Genomic DNA, 17,115 nt, shown 5'->3' with positions numbered 1-17,115 from the left:
TAAGCCCATGGCAGTAGACCCTATGGGCACAGGTAAGGGTGCAGTAGGGGCAGCTTCTGTGGGTTCTCAGGGCCCTTTCCTGAGTTCCCTTTCTCCATCTCCTTCTACTGGTCCTTCCTCTTCTACCTCTTTCCGGGGCTTCACTGAAGACCAACGGGCAGTTCGCCCTAAGGTCACTTCAGTTATCCCCAAAGTTAAGGCACCCGTGGACAAACTTAAGAAGTCCCTACCCAAGAAATCGGCCATCTTAACTGACGCTGGTACTCCGGCTCCCCACCCCGGAACAGTCAGATCAAGGGCTGCCTCTTCGTCAGCGTCGAGGTCCCCCAAACGCAGGTCTCGGAAGGATCGGGCTCAAGTACCCCCTTTCGACCCCGAAAGCTTCTCGGCCAACATCTTGGAGCAGATGGGGGTTATCGTGGGAACCTTGGTGGATAACAAGGTTGGCACGGTACTCTCTCAGCTCTCAAGTACTGTTGCGACCTCCGGCCAGTCAATCCAATCCCTGGCGGAACGTCTGGCTGCTCAAGAGAATGCCATCGCCGGGATCCAGACCACGATCGCGGCAGGGACTCCTCTGGCAGTGCCACCCTCTCCTCTCCCAATGCCAGACTCTAGGCAACTGCCAGAATTCAAGGCTGCCAACCCTTGGAGGATTGCCTCACTCCGTTCGTCAACGGGATGCTGACCATTGAAGGCATTGGAACTCGAAGGCTAGAAGACTTCGAGTTCTTTCCCAGTGACCTTCAACCCCCATTCATAGGCTACGTCCGCCTAACGGAAGCAGCCATGATGAGGGAAAATAAAGTTCCCCAGGAAACCGTGATCCTTCCCAGGGAACAAGCTCAACAAACTCTGCTGAGAAGCCTGGAAGATTGAGGTTGCGAGAATACTCGCATCACGGCCTTCAGGAGTCCCTTTACCATTTTTACACCGGTAGAAGGTACTCCGCTACCACTTACCCTTAAGGTAGTGGAAGCAACGTTCCAGGCGGCCCTGAAGGATGAGCCTTTGCCTCAACTCCGGGAGAAAGAACCCACCTCTCTCCTGGTTCCAGGCTCTGAGGCCTACTTCGAGGGAGCTGTACCAACTTTCTCAGTAGGCAAACTTAAGGCTGACTGCGCCACCACCATCTTTAGCGAGAGACCTCCCAGGTTGTCGGACTCCCTCATCCAGACGGAGTACGTCGCCCGGACCAGGCTTTCAAGATCCCTCTCCTCCATGACGATGGCTGAAATGACGGCTCTAGTTTACCAGCAAGAGCCGTTATTCAGTCATGGCTAAAGGTCTGCTGCACACCATGCAGTGCGACCTTTACGGCTTTCTAGTCGCCAGGAGGAATTGCAGGAAGCATGTCCTGGCGGAAGCCACCATCCGCCATGAGCCAAACAAACTCATAGCTTCCTCAATTTGGGGGACGGACCTCTTCCCTGCACCAGTGGTGGCGGAGGTCTTACATGAGGCATCCAAGGTGAACCAGTGCCTCAAGGTCAGGTGGGGGCTAGTGCCTAAGAGGAAACAGGAATCCTCTGGTTCGAACCAGAGGATTAAGAAGAAGCCGAGGAAGTTCTTGCCCTTCCAGGACCCTCAGCAGACGCTGGTCCAAGCGGTACAAACACCTCAAGGGCAACAGCACTCCTCCTCCAAGGGTCAACAACAGTACCTAGTCCTGGCCCCACAGTCACAGCAGCCTCAACCTTCTACATCCTTCGCTGTCTCCCCAGCCTACAACCCCACCTATGAAGGCCAGAATTTTTAGGCCTTCAACAGGTTCGCGAGAGGCAGCAGAGCTAGGGGTGCCTCTCATTTCAGAGGATCCGGCAGGGCTACAAATAGGGGAAGAGGCTTCCGAGGAGCAAGAGGTGGTCGCCCCTCGGCAAGCCAACAGTGAGAGTCCCAAGGTAGTAGGGAGACTGTACCTCTTCCGCCAGTGGTGGAGGTTCAGCCCCTGGGCTCAGAGCATAGTAACCAAAGGCCTAGGTTGGAGTTGGCTAGAGGGCCCTCCTCCAACCAACAAATTCTATCAAGCACCAACAACGGAATCGGTAGAGTATACCCAAGGCCTCCTTCTCAAAGGAGTAGTTTCAAGAGTCAACAATTTAAAATTTCAAGGACGCTTGTTCAGCGTGCCAAAGAAAGACTCGGAAAGCCGAAGGATCATCTTAGACTTGTCCCATCTGAACTTATACATTCATTGCGACAAGTTCAGGATGCTGACCGTTTCGCAGGTACGGACCTTACTTCCCCGTGGGGCCGTCACAACCTCTATAGATCTTACAGATGCCTACTATCATGTTCCCATAGCCAGACACTTCCGTCCATTCCTAGGCTTCAAACTAGGAAACAGATCCTACTCCTTCAAAGTAATGCCATTCAGGCTCAACATAGCCCCCAGGATTTTCACCAAATTGGCGGAAACAGTAGTGCAAGAGCTAAGGAAACAGGGAATAATGCTAGTGGCTTATCTGGACGATTGGCTTATTTGGGCAAAGAATCCCAAAGAATGCAAGGTAGCAACGGTCAAGGTGATCAACTTTCTGGAACATCTAGGTTTCCAAATAAACAAAATCAAGTCCAGACTAACACTGGAATCTCGATTCCAGTGGTTAGGCCTTCAGTGGGACTTACAATCGCACACACTATCAATTCCGTCGTTGAAAAGGAAAGAAATAGCAAAAGCTACAAAGCAATTTCTCAAACAACAACAAACATCTCGGAGGTGCCAGGAGAGGATCCTGGGCTCACTCCAGTTTGCATCAGTCACGGACGTTCTGCTAAGAGCCAAACTCAAGGATATAAACAGAGTATGGCTTTCAAAAGCGAATTGCAAATCATGGGACAAACTAGCCTCTATCCCGGCGATCTTACGAAAGCGTCTCCGCCCCTGGACGGAGGCAAAGAATTTATCAAAAGCAATTCCCCTACAATTTCCTCCTCCATCATTAGTGATCCACACGGCCGCCTCACTAACAGGGTGGGGAGGATACTCTCAACACAAAAAAGTTCAAGGAACTTGGTCTTTAACATTCCGTCAACTACATATCAATGTACTGGAAGCCATGGCAGTGTTTCTCACACTGAAACAACTCCGGCCGCCCAAGAACTCACATTTCAAACTAGTTCTGGACAGTGCAGTAGTGGTACACTGCATCAACAGGGGCGGATCCAAGTCAAGCCACTTGAACCACGTCATGATAGCCATCTTCTCTCTGGCAAACAAGAACAAATGGCACCTGTCAGCCACTCACTTGGCAGGGGTCAAGAACGTAGTAGCAGACGCTCGATCTCGCTCCGTTCCGTTGGAATCGGAGTGGGCACTGGACAGGAACTCGTTCAATTGGATCAGTCAACAAGTCCCGGGACTTCAAGTAGATCTCTTTGCCACGGAGTCAAACCACAAACTCCCTTGTTATGTGGCTCCCAACCTCGATCCTCTGGCATATGCTACAGACGCAATGATCCTCGATTGGAACACATGGAAGGAGATTTACCTCTTCCCTCCGGCGAACGTTCTCCTGAAAGTTTTAAACAAACTCAGGACATTCAAGGGCCAAGTGGCTCTAGTAGCTCCCAACTGGCCCAAGAGCAATTGGTTCCCTTTACTTCTAGAGTTGAGACTCCAGCCCCTACGGATTCCCAACCCCAAACTAACCCAGTTAGTGCAAACTCAGACTGTGTCCGCTTCCTCAAGAATTCAGAAAACCCTAACTTTATGGATTTCCTGAAGTTCGCAGCCATGAGGAATGCAGACATTGATCCCCAGAATATTTCATTCTTGGAATCAGATAAAAGGGAATCTACCCTGCGGCAATATGACTCATCTGTTAAGAAACTAGCAGAGTTCCTTAAGGATTCAAACTCTCAAGTCATGACAACGAACCTAGCCATAACTTTCTATAGATCATTGTTTGAGAAAGGTTTAGCAGCAAGCACTATCACTACGACCAAATCAGCTCTCAAAAAGATCTTCCAGTTTGGTTTTAGCATAGATCTTACGGATTCTTACTTTACCTCCATACCAAAAGCTTGTGCTAGACTGAGACCATCAACGAGACCTAAATCAGTCTCTTGGTTTTTAAATGATGTCCTCAAACTGGCCTCGGACATTAATAAAGACTCATGCAATTATATATCTCTCCTGAGGAAAACCCTATTTTTATTAAGTTTAGCCTCAGGAGCTAGAATATCAGAACTGTCAGCCTTATCAAGGGAACCGGGTCACATTGAGTTCCTCCCCTCAGGGGAAGTCCTTCTATCCCCAGATCGCCACTTTCTAGCCAAAAATGAAGATCCACAGGACAGATGGTCCTCTTGGAAAATCCTACCACTACCTCAAGACATTTCTCTTTGTCCTGTCAACTCATTAAGAGCTTACCTAGGTAGAACAACTCTGAGATCTTCAGGTCCATTGTTCATTGGAAGGAGGGTGGTACAATCTCCCTAAAAGGGATCAGGCATCAAATCTTATACTTCATTAAACAGGCCAACCCGGAGTCCTTTCCTCGGGCCCACGATGTTAGGGCAGTGGCCACATCTAACGACACTACCTAAAACCCTTGGAAGCCCTCAAATTTCCAGCAGTGGCAGCTGGAAACACAGTTTCTCCTGACTCTTTATAAGTTCTTCTAACTTTCTTGTAGCCTTCCCTTCTGCCTGCCCCATTGCACCCTTACTTAGTTTAGTCGCCTCTAATGTAATTTTGTTACCTTGAGTATTGCTGTTATGTTCATCATTCTCGTTTGGGATTCAGTTCTATGTTTATGTATAAGTCAACTTGATATCCTGTCTTAAGCCTACCCTTTATATATTTTGCTTGTTTGATAGGCTAATTATCTTTTAAGTTCTAACCCATGTTTAAGGGTTCATACCATTAACTATTGTTGTAAGACTGTAAATTTAAGTTGATCATTATACTATTAACCTTACAGGTGTTTGTTTTTACCTTCTTGCTTATCTGTACTGTCCCTCAAGCTTGGTGTTTTAGCATTCTCTGGTACTATTTCACAGGGCGACACAGGTTAAGCCCAGAAAAAGGATTTTGACGAAGGAAAAATCTATTTCTGGGCAACGACCAGTGTCGCCCTGTGAAACCCCACCCTGTAGTTAGATTGTCCTCACCCAGCTTACCCCAAGCTTGGAGGCTATCTTCAGGAATGACGTCACAGGCGTCAGAGGCGCTCACAGTAGTAGTAGAGGGTACCGGGAGCTGTAGCACGGCTCCTCCGTAGTTGGGGGTTTTGTCGAAGGAAGAAGCTAAATGGCAAGGGACCTCTGGTAGTGATTCCACTCGCTCCTTTACTATACCGTCACTTCTATTAGAGGTGAGCGAGCCATTTATCTTGGCATTATATTGTTTCTTTTTTTCTCTAGGATGAATAGCAATATTTATACCTAAGAAATAGTATCAAAGGAACCATTTCACAGGGCGACACAGGTCGTTGCCCAGAAATAGATTTTTCCTTCGTCAAAATCCCTTTACTGAGTCAAGTAATTTTTGAAATTTTTTTAATAAAGTGGCTTATAGACCCATACATATACACATACCCATATATGCACACACATATATATGCATATAGGCTAAGATACTAAATCATAGTAAAACAGACATTTTTGCTAAGCCTCGAATAGTTTTAGCATGTTATATTACTGATAAACTAGCTTATATAAAACCATCATACCAACACTAACCTTCTTGTTAGGTTATTTTACCCTACAAGTAAATCAATACTTGCTCTAAGCATAACGTAAGAGTGATAATTCGAATTACAATTTCAGCACCTCATTCAACATGTTACTTAAAAACCGCCACTTAACATGCAGCTCCGAGTTTTAGACTACTATTACATTTGGCACCTGTTGCCAATTTTACTAGCCTTAGAATACGTTATTTAGTCATCTTTAAGATATACTATCTTAGGTTACGGGCTACTGATAATTGCCATTCCTCGTCTAAAATTACTTGTCCTAAACCAGCTAGGCTACTAGCTTATGTAGGCTACTGCCTCGGAAATTGTAGAAACCTTTATCTGAAAAGATTAACAATTAATAATACAATATGGAGTAGTTCTTTAGGCAAAAAAACTTCCAACAAAAATTTATTTAAAAACACTTTTCGTGTTCGTAAAGGCTAGCCTGGAACATGTATCTCACTGGTCACGTGTTCTATACAACACTGGACATGTAAACAAAACACCAGTTTTCGTACTCATAATAAAGTTTTCTTGTTCCACAGTTTTTACCCTAACTGTTTTAACTAAATAAGCACTTAACTTTCAAATGTCGGCGATTCCATGATTGATTTCGAAGAAAAAATCTCAAGATAGAGGAGCACTGGCAGAATAGACTATCATCTGTGATTATCAGAATAGTAATGGTTCTTGGTCTTTTGGCGGGCCCGAACATAAAACAAGATGGCTGATGCGCATGCACAATAGTCACTTCTACGGGTTTTGACATAGAAAACTGGGTACAGCTTTCGCTGAAGACAGGATAAAATGCCTTCTTGTCTTTTGAGTCTATTATACTCTATCACTTGTCATAGTGTTTATCAATATGGCATAATACCCGGCTAAAAGACCAGGCTAAAAGATAATTCTTTGATATTAGTCTGATCACCTTGGGGTGCTGGCGCATACCAGGGAAGGTAATTCCTTTGAGGACAAAACAGTGACTATGCTATCAAAAAGACTCTTTAGTGCAGAAGTTAGGAATACTTGTAACTCCCAGAAGTCTCAGTTGATTCCCACTCAGGAGATTCAATATTTGGGAATGGCCATCGTGACTCAGGAGTTTTTGGGTTTTTCTGACCTGGAAAAGAGTAGATTCTTGCATGAGAAAAATACAAGAAGTTCTGCCCTTAAACGAGTGCCCGGCCAACAATTGAATGAGTCTGCTAGGGTTCCTTTCATCGATGGAGCAGCTTGTGTTGCTCAGCAGGCTACATCTCAGACCCATGCAATTCTATCTGAAAGCGAGCTGGAACAAGGAGCTTCTAGACTCACATGTTTTTCCTATAACACAGGAAATAAAAGAGGACCTCCTTTGGTGGAACTCAGAGACTGTAGGAAGGCAAGTCTCTTTCAACTGAACCCCGACCTGAACTCCTTTTGAGATGCATTGGACCTAGGATGGGGTCTCTTTTAGAGCAAAGCAAAATCTAGGGAGTATGGCCTAGAGCACAGATCTCTGCATATCAATGTGAAGGAGCTAAAGGCAATACATACACCTGGGCCTTCAGTCCTTCGCATCAGAAGTAGAGAACAAGACGATAGCGGCCTATGCGGACAACACGACTGCTCTCTCGTACATCAAGAAACAAGGAAGGACTCGGTCTTTTTTTACGAAGCGGCAAGAGATCTCCCCAATTGGGGAGAATGAAACAGTACGGGTTTAGTCACCAGGTTCGTCCAGGAGAAACTAAACGTTTTAGCGGACAAGCTAAGTCGTCGGAAATAGGTCCTGCCAACGGAATGGACGTTGGATCCTCTGGTCTGCCTAGACTTTCGGAAACTGTGGGGAAAATCGACAATAGACTTGTTCGCCACGTCTTGGAACTATTGTCTCCCTCTATTTTGTTTGCCAGTTCCAGACCATCAGGTGTGGGCAGTGGATGTTTTTTTTCTGGACTGGTCAGACCAGGAACTGTATGCTTTCCCTCTGTTCAGCCTGATAAGGCAAGTGCTGAACAAGTTCCTTGTACACAGCAACGTCTCTCTGATCTTGGTGGCCCCCTTCTGGGCCATCGAAGGAATGGTTCCCCAATCTCGTAGATCTATTGGTGGGCTTCCCGAGGCTGCTTCCTCAAAAGAAGCAGCTACTCAATCACACTTCCACAGATTCCACCAAAACCTGTCTTCTCTGGCCCTGACATTATTCAAACTGTCCAGAAACTCCTAAGAAAGAAATGGTTTTCTCAGGGAGCTTCAGAGGCATCTCCATGTGTAGGAGAAGATCTTCTAGCAACGCGTATCATAATAATTGGAGAATCTTCAGAGTGGTGTAAGAATTCCAACATCTCTTCTTCTAAGACCACTGTGATGCAAATAGCTGATTTCTTGCTTCATTTAAGGTCAGTAAGAAACCTGTCTTCCTCTACCATCAAGGGCTACAGGGCCATATTAGAATCGGTGTTCCGTCACAGAGGCTTGGACTTGTCCTCCAACCCAGACATCTCTGATCTCATTAGGTCGTTTGATACTTCTTATCATAAAGATTCTCCTATAGTGCCTTGGAATCTGAATATTATGTTAAAGTGGTTGTCTGGGTCTCATTTTGAACCTATGTATGAACTTAGTCTGAGGGACTCAACTAGAAAAACTCTCTTCTTTGTGTCCTTAGCGACTGCTAAAAGGATTAGCGAGATTCATGCACTTGATAACAAAATAGGCTTTTCGAAAGGGAATGGTATTTGTTCATATTCCTTGTAGATTCTAGCCTAGAACGAGTCTCCCTCTAATCCCTGGCCTCGCTCTTTTTCGATCCCTAGTTTGACAGAAGTCCAGGGTAATGATGATGAGGAAAGAACTCTGTGCCCAGTGAGGTCTTTAAAATACTACCTTCACAGAACTAAAGACATCCTTGGAGATTTTGGCAGTGTTTGGTGTTCTGTAAAAAAACCCTCATCCTTTAGCTAAGAGTTCTCAAGAACAGTTGTCTTCAACCTTTTTTAACGTCGTCCACCCCTAGTGGTGATTAAGTAGAAGCTCGATGTTACAATAGGTAAATAGTATGTATTTATAGTATGCATTTTAAGAAATATAGGAGAGAGAAAGAGAGAGTCTCTTGTATATCATACATACACGTGCAGGTGAGGATCTCATCCACCCAGTAGTCTACCCCTAGACAGCTGTCCACACCTCACTTAATCTCGTCCACTATAAGGTGGACTGTCCACCCAGGTTGAATATTACGGCTCTAGAATTCTTCTTAAGAGACGTCATCCGAGAAGCACATTCTTCAGTGAAGGAGGACGTCCTCCCAGTCTGCAAGGCTAAAGCTCACGAGATTAGGGCAGCAGCCACTTCTCTGGGTTTTAGGAGAAATTTATCTCTTAGTTCTATTATCAATTCTATGTTTTGGAAATGTAAATCCGTGTTTGCATCGCATTATCTCCTTGACATTGAAACGGTGTATGAAGACTGCAGTACCCTGGGTCCATTTCTTGCAACTGGTGTGGTGTTGGGAAAGGAGGTCTAGGAAGTAACCCTTCCTAAAATGTTTTTCTCCTTGACACAAGGTGTGAGGTTTTATGGGGAGCCTGAAGGTATGAAGTACCTGGAGTACCATTCAGTCCTTTGTGGGTGGTAGTGGATATTTTATTTTGTTTGTAGGTTACAATTTTTTCTGGGGATATGTTGGTACTGAGCCCTGGGCAGGGGCAATTAATGTTGATCCTTTGTTGGCCATCGGAATTGCCCTTTGCTACAAAGGTCCCACTATTTAATAGGCGCTACTTGGCTTTACCGCCACGCCGTTACATGATAAGATGCGTGGCAACCAGAGGCAGTATTTTCCTGGTACAACTCTTATCAGGTAAGGAATCAATAAATATTTTAATTAATGTTGGCAAAGTTTTTCTATTCTTGGTCTATGTATTTTTATGAATCTGAGGTAGAATTATCCATGCTTCCCACCTTCCTGCAATATGGGAATCAACTATATAATTACTGGGGAATTTGTATAAATAAAAATGACATTTTCATGATAAAATAAAGTTTTAGTTTACCCAGTAATTATATAATCAGACCCCACCCTGTGTCCCCTAGCATGGATTTGTGTTGATGAGCATAAACAAACTAAGCTCTGCCATGTTCCTCTCTCTTACCCTGAAAATGGATGGGGTATTGTTACCTAACCAAAACAAATAGAAAATTAGCGCGACCTGTGAATTTCGGAATTTTAACTGCCAGCAAGTGAAACTCTTAGCTATATAATTACTGGGTAAGTATAATTAAAACATTGTTTTATCATGAAAATGTCATATTAATGATAAAATTACTAATTATTTGGATACTTACCTACTGTTAAAGGGGAAACCCATTCAGCCTCCCCACATCTTATTGGGTGGTCATGAAGAATTCTGATAAACGTAAACATTCCAGCGCCACCTGGTGGGGAACACATGATTACATATACAGTCCTAACGTGTTAGTCAATCTTTATTTTCTTTTATTTTGATTGCTGATTGCAACTATAACACGAAGATATAATATAACTTTAACAATAGTTAAGTATCCAAATAATTAATTTTATCATGATAATTTGGCTATAGGGTACTCTCTTACCCTTCTCCAGCACTCATGTTGGAGTCAGCAAATGATAGAGGTTAAGTTTCTAAAAAATAATGATTTGTATGATAAAATAAATTTCTTGGCTAGTACTTACCTCTATCATTAAGAGAAGAATGAAAACCAAAACATTTGCATACCCCCACCCTCCGAAGAGTGGGGTAACTGTTGGAAGCATTCATTAACATTTGTTTTAATTTTAACACTTAAACTTGTGCCGTAGCCTTAGATAAAGCAATTAATAGAGGGTAAGTACCTAAAAAATTAGTTTTATCCTAAAAATCATTATATATTGTATTTTAACTTTGAAGTTAATGTCCTAGAGGGAATCTGTATAATTATGTATTTTCACATAAGTGACTTACCGAACAGTTACATAGCTTATAGCTTCTTACCTTGCGGCAGTCGAAATTCAAATTGTTGGCGCCAGCGGCGTTGCTATCTTAGGTATAGGTGATACAAGACCCGCCCACATCCGGGAACCCTGGGTACTGCTAGCTTTCTACCGTCAATTTTCGTTTCTGCCGCTCACGGGGTAACACCTGTGAGATTTTCGCTGCAGTCTCCTGCGTCGCCATTTTGGATTTTGGTTTTTGTTTGGTGATGTACAAGTTTTTGGTTTTTTCTTGCCAGTTATGCTGTTTTTCGTCATTATTGCTAATTATGTCAGATTCTAGTTCATCTTCTGTAAGGTTTTGCAGCGCTGGCTGCAAAACAAGGTTAGCTAAGTTATGTCACGATCCGCACTCTAAGTGCACTAAATGCAGAGGACAAAATTGTAATGGTATGGATGTGACATGTGATGAATGTAAAGGATTGGATGAACAGGGATGGAAGGCGGTTAGATCGCATGCTGATAAAATGGAGAAAGATAGGAAGAGGAAGGCAGCTCTTAGGGCTAGTAGTAAGAATAGGTTAGAAACTACTCCTGTTCCTTCGGAGACAAATAAGTCTTCTCTTGCCTCTCCTTTATTAGAGAATATGTCTCCAATTAATAGTCCTCCTACTTCTCCTTTGTTTACCCCTGTTCAAGTTGCCCATGTTTCCGAACCCAACACCATTGCCTTGCTTGAGTCTAAGATGTATAAAAAGTTCGAAGTGTTAGCTGAATCAGTTATGAAGTTAGGCATGTCTTTTAAAGCATTTGTAGATAGTACAGTGAAATCTAGTGCAGTGCAAAGTGTTAATGTTGCGCCTGAAGAGGTGGTTGTCCGTTCCCCCTCGACTCCCAGACGAAGGTCACTGTCCCGCTCCCCCGCAACCAGGAGAAGACATACCGGAGGTCGGAAGGAGTCTGGGGGAGTTTGCCCACGGTCAGCCGTCGACTCCGTCGACTAGCGGGTGTCGTCTAAAAAGATGTGGAAAGGTATTAGTGTTTGTGATTCTCATCTGTCTTCTGATTCGGAAGTGCAATCGCCAGTGCATAAAAGGCGAAGTGATTTGGTGTCTCGACCGTTAAAAAGACATTCGATTCTTGGGGGTGATTCGTCACCGACTCCTGTTAAGAAGTCTAAGAGGCATGGGAGTCCTCAACCTTCGTGTAGTTTTGCTCCGGATGCGATATTTAGTGAATCTCCTCCGCAGTCGCATTTTTCGGCTAGAAGCAATGGATCTCGGTCAAAACTTCGTGATAATTCACGATCGCTCGACTCTCCCAAGCGAGTCTCAGTCGCAGTTTCGGTTCGGTCGCCTCGTTCGACTCCGTATTACTGTCCAGAGAAGCGTTTCGCTCGTCTTACTTAGTTCGACTCCCCTCGCTGTGAGTCGATAGGAATTTCGACTGGTTGTTCGCCTGTGTCGACTCGTTGTGCAGAGACTTCACCTGTTAGAAAGAATCGTTCTTCGACTGAAAGACCATTGACTTCTACAGTGTTAGACGATTCTACCTTAGCTCCATTTAAGAAGCATTTCCAGGATCTTATGAGTTTATTGAAAACCTCCACCGGGGTACAACATAAGCCTGATTTCGACTCCGCTTCCGTGCAGTCTGAAGAGGAAGCTTTGGATCAAGATGACAAGGATTCGTCGGCTTATTCGAGTCGTCTTAAATTTTTCCTTTCCACTTATCCAGATTACTTTGAACCTGCTTCTCCGTCTTCACCGCCTTCAGTGTTCGTTAAAGATAGGAAGACAGCGTATTCGTGTCTACCTAAACTGGTTCTTTCTCAGTCCTCGAAGCGGGCGCTTAAGGAGTCAACAGAGTGGCTTTCTAAGAAGAGGGAAACAGGTAAGGCTTCGTTTGCATTCCCGCCTTCCAAGCTTCAGAGTAAAGCGTATCGCTTCTATGCAACTGGAGAAGTTCCTTCTTTGGGAGTGTCTGCCTCCTCCCAGGGAGACTTCTCCGGTTTAGTGGACTCACACCTAAGAGCAGCTTTTTCGTCAGCTAAAATTTTATTTTCTTCTTCCGAGCTTGACCATTTGGTGAAGAATATTTTTAAAGTATTTGAGGTATTTAGTTTTTTGGACTGGACTATTGCCTCTTTAGCTCGCAAGATTGAAGACTCAGTCTTTAGAAGAAGATTTTGCCACAGACTGGTTAGGAGTTCTGTCCTGTGCGGATAAGGCTGTTAGAGATGGTTCAGGAGAATTAGCAGCCCTTTTCACAATGGGAGTGATGAAGAAGAGAGAAAGGTGGTGTTCTTTCGTGTCTAAAGCAGTCACTAATAACCAGAAGTCGGCTCTCATGTTTGCTCCTCTCTGTAAATCTCATCTTTTCCTGAAGAAACCATTCAACAAATTCTATCGGATTTAGAAAAGAAATCTACTAATGATCTCCTTCTTCAGTCTTCTAGACGTCCGAAAGAGCCTACTCCGACAGGAGCTAAGTCTTCTCCTCTTCAGAAGCATCCCTTTCGAGGGAATAAACCTAAGTGGCAACGACCCAGGACTAATTTGCGTCCACAGTACAAGTCCTCAAAGAAACCTCCCCCCAAACCTTCGGACAAGTGAGAAGCCGTTCCTTCACGTGCAAGTAGGGGCAAGACTCCATCTTTTTTGGGAAGAATGGAGTCGAAGAGGTGCAGAGCAATGGGTAGTTCAAGTTCTTCGAGAGGGATACTCGATTCCTTTTGTTCTAGATCCTCCTCTCTCCGATACACCAATCAGCTTAACAGCATATTCTCCAGGATCAGAGAGAGCTTTGGCTTTAGCAGCAGAGGTCAATGCACTCATCAAGAAGGGAGCAATAGAGGAAGTCCTCGACAGTTCTCAGGGATTCTACAACAGACTCTTTGTAGTTCCCAAAGCCTCGGGAGGTTGGAGGCCAGTGCTAGATGTAAGCGCATTGAACCTTTTTGTGCTGAAGACAAAGTTCAATATGGAAACAAATCATTCTGTGATGTCGGCACTTCGCCCAGGCGATTGGATGGTGTCCCTGGACATGAAGGACGCCTACTTTCATGTCCCGATTCACCAGAGTTCAAAGAAGTTCCTGAGATTTGTGTTCGAAGGGAGGATGTATCAATTCAGAGCCCTTTGTTTCGGCCTTTCGACGGCCCCTCAAGTATTTACTCGTGTTCTTGCTCCATTGGGAAAATGGCTGCATATGTTGGGCATAAATGCAGCATTTTACCTGGACGACTGGCTTCTCAGATCGGGTTCGAGGACACAGTGCGTGAAGGATTTACGGAAGACACTGTCATTAGCGAGTCAATTGGGAATTCTCATCAACCTGGAGAAGTCTCAATTAGTGCCGTCCCAGAAGATCCCCTATTTGGGGATGATTCTGGACTCTCAGACTTTTCGGGTTTTTCTGTCCCCGAAAAGAATAGAATCTTGCCTCAAAAAAGTGAGCCAATTCCTGAACCGTCAGTCCTCCTCCGCCTTGGAATGGATGAGTCTCCTAGGGACGTTATCATCAGTAGAGACGTTTGTAAAGTTGGGTCGTCTTCACATGAGATCTCTTCAGTTTTATCTCAAAGCGAGTTGGTGTCGGAAGTCTCAACCAGACACGTATTCGTTCCCAGTGTCGGAAGAGATCAAGAACGACTTGAGATGGTGGATGTCGAGGGAAAGATTGCAAGAGGGTCTCTCCCTGACATTAAGGAACCCAGACGTAGAATTATACTCTGACGCATCGGACAGAGGTTGGGGAGCTCTCCTAGGGACCAAAAAGATCTCAGGATTATGGTCAGAGAAAGAGAGGTTGAATCACATCAACATGAAGGAGTTGAAGGCAATTTGGTTCGGTCTACAAGCATTCGCTCCTTTGGTCGTGGGAAAGAGAGTGACAGTATACTCCGACAACACCACCGCTCTATCTTATATCGGGAATCAGGGAGGAACCCATTCATTCTCCCTCAACAAAGTCGCAGAAGATCTCCTTCTCTGGTCTCAAGATCGGGATATTTCCCTCGTTCCGAGGTTTGTACAGGGGAAGTTAAATGTACTGGCAGACGAACTCAGTCGAGTAAACCAAGTTCTTCCCACGGAGTGGACATTGTAAGACAAAATTTGTCAGGAACTGTGGAAACTTTGGGGAATACCTTCAGTGGATCTGTTTGCCACGTCGAGGAACAATCGACTTCCGATCTTTTGTTCCCCAGTTCCAGATCCTCTTGCTTGGAAGACCGACGCAATGCTTCAGGATTGGACGGGTCTAGACGTTTACGCCTTTCCCCCATTTGGAATGATCAGAGAGGTGTTGAACAAGTTCCTCTCACATCAAAATGTGTCATTGACGCTGGTAGCACCATTCTGGCCCAGGAAAGAGGGGTTCCCAGACCTTCTCAAGTTGGTTATAGACCATCCCTGACTTCTTCCTCAGTATCCTCGGCTACTCAAACAGCCCCACTTCGACAGGTATCATCAGAATTTGTCCGCTCTGTCACTGACAGGGTTCAGACTGTCCGGAAACTCGTCAGAGCTAAGGGGTCTCGTAGAGTGGCAGGAGGCTATTGCTAACTGTCGAAGAAGCTCTTCCGCCAAGCTTTACCAATCGAAGTGGGGTGGGGAGTCTTTAGGACGTGGTGCAGAAGACATAATTTCTCGTCTTCTAAAACCTCTGTGACAGAAATAGCTGATTTTTTTCCTGTACCTTAAAGAAGTTAAGAACTTGTCGGTATCCGACAATTAAAGGGTACAGAGCTATGCTGTCCTCAGTGTTTAAGCCTATAGGCTTGACATCTCCTCTAACCAGGATATTGGAGATTTAATTAAATCATTTAATACAGTAAAAGTATCCAAGAAGGATAGTGTGGACTGGAACTTGGACGTAGTTTTAACTTTTCTGATGTCTTCACGATTCGAGCCACTTCGTGAAGCGTCTTTGAGAGATGTAACGAGGAAGGCACTTTTTCTCTTTGCTTTGGCTACAGCAGGAAGAGTGAGTGAGTTACAAGCCATCCACAAAGAGGTGGGGTTCAAAAATCGTAATGCGGTTTGTTCTTTTGTTAACGAATTTTTAGCAAAGAACGAATCTCCCTCTAACCCATGGCTTAAATCTTTTGTACTTAAGGGATTATCTAATATAGTGGGTCCGATGGACGAAGAATATTTACTATGTCCTGTCAGAGCTCTGAAATGTTACCTGTCAAGGACACAATCCGTTAGAGGTAATTCCGACCGACTTTGGTGTTCGGTTAAGAATTCTGCAAAACCCCTCTCCAAGAACGCTATTTCGTTCTTTTTGAGAAGTCTGTTACTGGAGTCACACTCTCAAGTCCAAGATCAGACTCTAAATGTGCTTAAGGTGAAAGCACATGAAATACGTGCAGTGGCGACATCCTTAAGCTTCAAGCACTATATGTCGCTTTCCTCGATTCTTCAATCTACGTTTTGGAGATCGAGATCTGTGTTCGCCTCATTTTACCTGAAGAATGTAGAGGCTACCTATGATAGTTGTTGTAAATTGGGTCCTTTGTCGGTAGCGGGCATGGTGTTGGGAAAGGAAACATAGGGGAACTTTCTATCCTCTACTGTCTCCTCGCCTTGTTATAGGTTGTTGAGTCGTGGGCAGACTGGAGGCTCATAGTACTTTGGAGAACCTCCAGATCTTATTTATTACTTTTGAGTATGTCATTATTTTTGGTATAGGTGATGGTCTGTTGTTTTTTATCTGGTTTTTGAAGCCCAGGGCAAGGGCATTATCTGTTTTTTAATATTTTGTTAACCAACGGTCTTGTCCATGGTTACAAAATCCCACTAAGTAGGAACGACCCTGGCCTATACTGCCACGTCTCCTACGAGTGATGAGAGCGCCAACCAGAGGCAGTATTCTCCTGCAGCTGCTCTCTCACAAGGTAGGGTACTGCAACATTTGCTGTTTAATGTGGTCTTACTGTCATTTTTATGTAGTCCATCTACCCTCCTTCCGGGTAGTTTGGATTCAGTTATGTAACTGTTCGGTAAGTCACTTATGTGAAAATGATATTTTCATGATAAAATAAAGTTTCACATATACTTACCGAACAGTTACATAATCAAAGCCCACCCACCTCCCCACAGATGGACGTGTCGGCTAAACGAAAATTGACGGTAGAAGGCTAGCAGTACCCAGGGTTCCCGGATGTGGGCGGGTCTTGTATCACCTATACTTAAGATAGCAACGCCGCTGGCGCCAACAATTTGAATTTCGACTGCCGCAGGTAAGAAGCTATAAGCTATGTAACTGTTCGGTAAGTATATGTGAAACTTTATTTTATCATGAAAATATCATTTTTTATGTAATATAATGTGTTGGAAAGTTAAGGACAATACATATTCTTATACTGTATTATTAGTATATTGTTTTTTTTATAATTATGAAGTTGTAATAGTAACATCTAGTTGGTTATACTTTAGAAGTTTGTGGCATAGAAATCTTTGACTCTTAAGATTTGTAATTTTCCTT

At 44.3% G+C, this 17,115-nt stretch overlaps 1 protein-coding gene across 1 annotated transcript in view; it reads left to right on the top strand.

The window, feature by feature from the left end:
* The window catches only part of LOC135215566 (RING-type E3 ubiquitin-protein ligase PPIL2-like), a 233,628-nt gene that overhangs the window by 85,065 nt on the left and 131,448 nt on the right, over nt 1-17,115 (top strand). The gene's annotated exons all lie outside the window — the stretch shown is intronic.

This window comes from Macrobrachium nipponense, chromosome 19 (genome assembly GCF_015104395.2).
Source record: "Macrobrachium nipponense isolate FS-2020 chromosome 19, ASM1510439v2, whole genome shotgun sequence".
NCBI lineage: Eukaryota > Metazoa > Arthropoda > Malacostraca > Decapoda > Palaemonidae > Macrobrachium > Macrobrachium nipponense.
This window is presented reverse-complemented; position numbering and strand designations above follow the sequence as displayed.